Source organism: Apium graveolens, chromosome 11, assembly GCF_009905375.1.
Source record: "Apium graveolens cultivar Ventura chromosome 11, ASM990537v1, whole genome shotgun sequence".
Taxonomy (NCBI): Eukaryota; Viridiplantae; Streptophyta; class Magnoliopsida; order Apiales; family Apiaceae; genus Apium; species Apium graveolens.
The window spans coordinates 154,301,149-154,306,890 of NC_133657.1; the positions used below are offsets into that span (position 1 = coordinate 154,301,149).

At 35.9% G+C, this 5,742-nt stretch overlaps 1 non-coding gene across 1 annotated transcript; it reads left to right on the plus strand.

The window, feature by feature from the left end:
- Positions 1-5,176: 5,176 nt before the first annotated feature.
- On the plus strand, positions 5,177-5,283 carry LOC141699388 (small nucleolar RNA R71). The gene has a single exon (XR_012565855.1). It is a non-coding gene; the product is annotated as a small nucleolar RNA R71 (small nucleolar RNA).
- Positions 5,284-5,742: the final 459 nt, after the last annotated feature.

Here is a 5,742-nt window from a genome sequence, read left to right on the forward strand (position 1 = left end):
ATGTTAAGTTGTTGAACCCTGACTGCTATGTGTTATGTGTTGGTTGTTTTGATCCAAACGTGTTTTGGATATTTATTGAGCGTTCTATCGTCAGTTATATATATTATATCAAAACCTGTATAGCTCAAAACTATGTTTTAAAAGCCCGTATTTCAAACAAAATCATTGGCCCTATTTTGCCAAAAATGCCCTATACCGTATCGCTATTCTGAACCCCTAGACGCTTTACCAATTGACCTTTTTCGCGAAAAACGACTTTTTCCGGACCCCTTCGGGTACCAAAAACCCCACAAAAATCACATTTTTATTTTTATATGATCATGAAATTATCATATATCATTTTTCTTTGCATTTTTGTAATATTCATAATTTTTGGGAGTTTTTAGCATTTATTTTGTATTTATTGGATATTTAAAAATTCAATATTAATACCCAAAAATTATAAAAATTGGGGCCAAATATTTTTATTAGGAGTGTAATTAGACCCTTAATTTTATTTAGGGGTATTATTTTCATAAATATAAATACCAGATTTATAATTAATTATTCAGTTAATTACTATTAAAAATCAGAAAAAAAAAATAAAAAGAAAAGGGGTTAGGGTTTGAGTGAAGAACAGGGCAGGAGAATCAAAGTCAATTTTGATCGTGATTCCGGCATCCAAATCGAACGTGTGAGTACTCGTTTTGAAGCCTGTGATTCGTAGTTTTCAATTATGTAATCATTTTAGTTGTTTGATATCTCGATTTTAATTTCGTAATTTTCGGATTATTGCTTGAATTCGGGTTTTTCAATTGAGTGTTTGTTAGCTGTTTTGATTGCCTTGAGAGTGTAGATCGTCGAGTAAGGAATCGAATGACACCGGTTTTGTGCCGGTTGGGTTCTATTTTCGGGGTGGCCGGAAAGCGTCGCCGCCGCTGCGTTTCTCGGTTTTCCGGCTGCTGTGTCGTTGAACAAGGAAGGAGAAGGCAGGGATGTTGATACGATGTTATGGCTGACTGAAATCACTGAAAAACGAGACCGAACCAGTCGTTTTGGGCCGATTTTCCGTTCACCGGAGACTTCCCCGCCGCGCCGGATTCTGGGCACATGTTCTTCATCAACCCGGAGTCGACCCGGTTTCGACCCGGGAAACGATCCGGGGTTTGATCCTCCAGAACCCGAAACTTTTCCCTGTTTTCTGTTTTTGCATTTTTTATTATTTAGTTAATTTTGTAAAATCAAAATCAGTTTTAATAATTCTAAAAATTAAATAAAAATCAGTTTTAGATTCTGAAAAATATAATTAATAATTTCAAAATTATTTTAGTAATTTAGAAATTCAAATTTAATTATTTAATTATTTATTTAATTATTTATTAGTTATCTAATTAATTAATAATTAGGTAATTAATTAATAAATAAGGATTAAATAATATTAATAATAATCCGATAATTAGTTAAATATTACGAGTAACTCGTACCTATTCAAGTCGTGATTCGTTAAATTAGAATTATTATGCGATCGTTAATTTATTTGAAGAATATCGTAATAATTATTCGTATCGTATAATTAAATACCGATAGTTAAATAATTAATTAATCGTATAATTATAGTAATAATATAATAGCTCGATAATTATGTGAGGATCGTGAGTAGCTCGTATTTGTACGAGTAATTGATCTTGAGTTAGATTATGATTCGAGTAATAATTATTGATTCGATAAATAACGTATCAGTTAATTGTATCGATTGATTATTTGTAAATAATCGATCTGATCGGGTAAGCGTTAATAATTAGTAAATTAGTGTAGTAAATTGTAATTAATCCTAATAATTAGGGATTAATTATTTTAAAATAAAATAATTATTAAATAATTATTTAAAAGTATAATTAAAGATTATTTAATTATAATTAATTATTTATAATTGATTATTAATTAATTAAATCTTGTTTAATTCATAATAATTCAACCGTTAGTCCGATTTGAGCAAAACGAAGACCCCTAGACTCAGAAAAATGAGACGAATCCAATAAAAATAATTGTGAGTCATAAATTCTCCCGGAAGAGAGTGATCTTGTGATAATTAATAGTTCGTAGGCCCTAATAGGGGTATAACTGAGTTGAATAAATCCCGAAAAATTATAATAAAATCAGATAAGACTAGTAATACAGGTATAAGCCCAGAATTGATTCTAAAAATAATTATAAATCTAGAAATTGATTATGTGCTTTACGTGCTACGTGCTTTAGGTGATTATGTGAATAGATGTGCTGTATAAATGTATGTATATATATATATGCGAGTCAGATAGAAACGCATGGGTAGACTGATAAGGTTGCGTGATATCAATTCAAGATACACGTATGTAGTAAATTATCTAAACACCTATCTTTCCATGATTTGTTCAGTGTTAGCAAGGCAGAGCAAGCTAGGGTCAGAAGGCAGTAAGTTAAACCAGGTTAAGTACGCGCAAGGCAAGTTTTCCCTATTCTAAATTCAGAATAGTGATTTATATTTCCTTTCTATCGTATCAATTCTCTTTGATAATCATTGTTCATATACACTGTTACCTACTTATTATCACTTGTTCCATTTCATTTCAATGCTTGATTTACCCAATTTATTGAATTCCCTGTTCATATTTCAATTCCTTTACCCTTGTTACATATAGTCTGGTATATCCTGGTGTTGGGATATATCAATAGCATTCCGATTATTCCGGATGCTAAGCCTTGGACTGGATGGTTACTTTACGGACTGGGTTTTACCCAGACCATTATTTAATAGGCCATAGTTGCCTGAGTACTCCTAATGTTGGTTGGGTCTATGCAGTTGGGTATAGATCCGCACTATATTCTGACTGATCAGCAGGTTATAGTGCATATGTTGGTTCTTGTTCCAGTCTTGTTCATTTGGCACTCGCCAGTGTTGGCAAATTATTATCATATACAGATACAGATGGTTGTTCAAATCAGCAGCTTATTGGTTCATTTATTTCTCTCTCTTTATAATATATATATATTGTTGCAGGCTTGTTGAGCAATTTTGGCTCATTTCTTTTATTGTCACTCCTATTGTTTTACAGTTAAGGTAGAGAATGAAACCCATCAGGACCTGCATAGTCAAGAAGCGAGTCAAGCAGCGGGACCCTCTTATACCAAGAGTGTTCCTTCCTATTCCCGAAGAGAGTTTTGAAGTGCCAGATCAGGTGTAGCAGGATAAGTAGTAATGTTGGGTTGAATAAAAGTCTTGTGTAGTTTGAATAAAAGATTGTGTAGTGAAACTGTAGATAGAATAAAGTTTTGTAATAAAGAGAGTTCTTGAGACAGGTTTTATTTAGTTGGGTTTGTAATAAAGTGTAGGGCATGATTCTTGTTTCCAAACTCAAACCTTAAAAGATCCTGAGTAGTGATAATTCGGGGTAATTATTATATTAATATTCCGCTTGTGCAGGTATAGTTGGTAATTATTGTTAATAATGCCCCAAATCTATACCCCGGATTTGGAGGGTGTTATATCGTCGCCCTCGTCATCTTCACTATCAAAATTCCCCAATAAGGCCTTCTCTAAAGCATCGGACCTTAGCAAATGATCGAGTTCAGAATTAACCACAATATCGACCATTTCCACCTTATAATACTCCTCATTTTCTGTAGGGAATTTCATGGCATTGAACACATACTGATCCATCACTCGCATGGTAAGCTCACCTTTCTGCACATCTATCAAGGTTCGGCCAGTAGCCAAAAAAGGTCTTCCCAAGATTATGGGAATCTTCTTATCCTCCTCAAAATCAAGATTTACAAAATCAGCAGGGAAAATGAGTTTATCCACCTTGACTAAGACATCCTCCACAATACCTTATGGATATGTAATATAATGACCGGCCAATTGCAAAGTCATGTATGTAGGCTTTGGATCAGGCAAGTCCAACTATTTGAAGATTGACAATGGCATCAGATTAATGCTAGCTCCCAAGTCGCATAGACATTTATCAAATGACACCTATCCAATGGTGCAAGGAATAGTGAAGCTTCCAGGATCTTTAAGCTTCGGAGGCAATTTTTATTGCAGCACAACACTGCATTCCTCCGTGAGAGCAACGGTCTCTAAGTCATCAAGCTTCACCTTTCTAGAGAGAATACCTTTCATGAATTTCGCATAACTAGACATCTGTTCAAGAGCTTCAGCGAAAGGTATATTAATGTGAAGTTTCTTGAACACCTCCAGAAACTTCGCAAACTGCTTATCCAGTTTCTTCTTCTGCAGCCTCTTAGGAAAATGAGGTGGAGGATAGATCTGTTTCTCCCCTGTATTACCCTCAGGAGGAGTGTGCTCAACAGTAGTCTTCCTTGGTTCCACTTCGGCTTCCTTCTGCACTTCCTCTTCATCAGCCTCTACTTCAGCAATAGGAGTTTTAGCTACTTCAGGATTCACAACCTTACCAGACCTTAATGTGATTGCTTTAACATGCTCCTGCGATTCTTTCTTGCATGGCATTTTAGTGTCGCTCGGAAGCGTGCCAGGTTGATGATTTAGTAATGCATTCGTAATTTGCCTAATCTGATTTTCCAAGGTCTTGATAGAGACGGCTTGACTCTTGCACATGAGTCTCAACTCCTCCAATTCAGATTTTTCATTCGCTTGAGGTAACTGCTGAAGTTGAAGTTGTTGATTCGGGATATACTGCGGTTGCTGAAAAACAGGAGGGTTATACTGCCTTGCTGTATAAGGCTGATAAGATTGTTACACCGTATTCTGACTGTTGCTCCAGTTGAAGTTAGGATGATTGCGGTTGTTTGGATGATAAGTAGTTGGAGCTTGTTGTTGTGATCTCTAAAAGTTGCTCACAAATTGATCTAATTTGCTAGAAATAGCGCACTGCTCAGTTTCATGTGCTCCCGCACGAAGTTCAGAAACGCTATTAATCTGATTAACTCCATAATTAGCCAAAGAGTCAACTTTCATCGTTAAAGCTTGAAGTTGAGCAGCTATAGCAGTAGCTTGATCCACTTCCAGAATTCCCGCTACCTTTTCTTGCAATATTCTTTGCATAGGATTCTGGTATTCATTGGCTGCCATTAGCTCAATCAACTCATAAACTTCATTGTAGCTTTTAGCCCATAAGGCTCCTAGACCATTGTAGCACCTAGACCATTGTAGAAATAGTTTATAATCATCCAATCAGGCAAGTCGTGGTGTGGGAACTTCCTTAGCATCTCCTTGTATCAATCCCAAGCCTCACACAGAGATTCACCAGTTTGTTGAGCAAACTGAGTAAGAGCATTCCTGATTGCAGCATTCTTCGCCATAGGAAAGAATTTAGTGAGAAACTTTTGAGCAAGATCCTCCCAATTAGTGATAGACCCTGATGGTAGAGAATGTAACCAACACTTTGCTTTGTCCCTCAGAGAGAATGGGAATAGTCACAGCTTGATAGCATCTTCAGACACATCGATGAACGTGAAGGTGTCACAGATCTCAATAAAATCCCTGATGTGCATGTTTGGGTCTTCAGTAGGATTACCCCCAAACTGAACTGAGTTCTGTATCATCTGGTTCATGCTCGACTTGATCTCAAAAGTGTTAGCCTTGATGGCTGGCCTGATGATGCTTGACTGAATATCATTGATCTTAGGCTTAGAAAAGTCCATTAAAGCCTTAAAATTATCTGCTCGATCCGCCATCTCTAATAAAGGCGGTTCTTCGAATTTCTCTTCTTCAGCTACTTTCTCTTCATCCTCAAAATCTTCCCT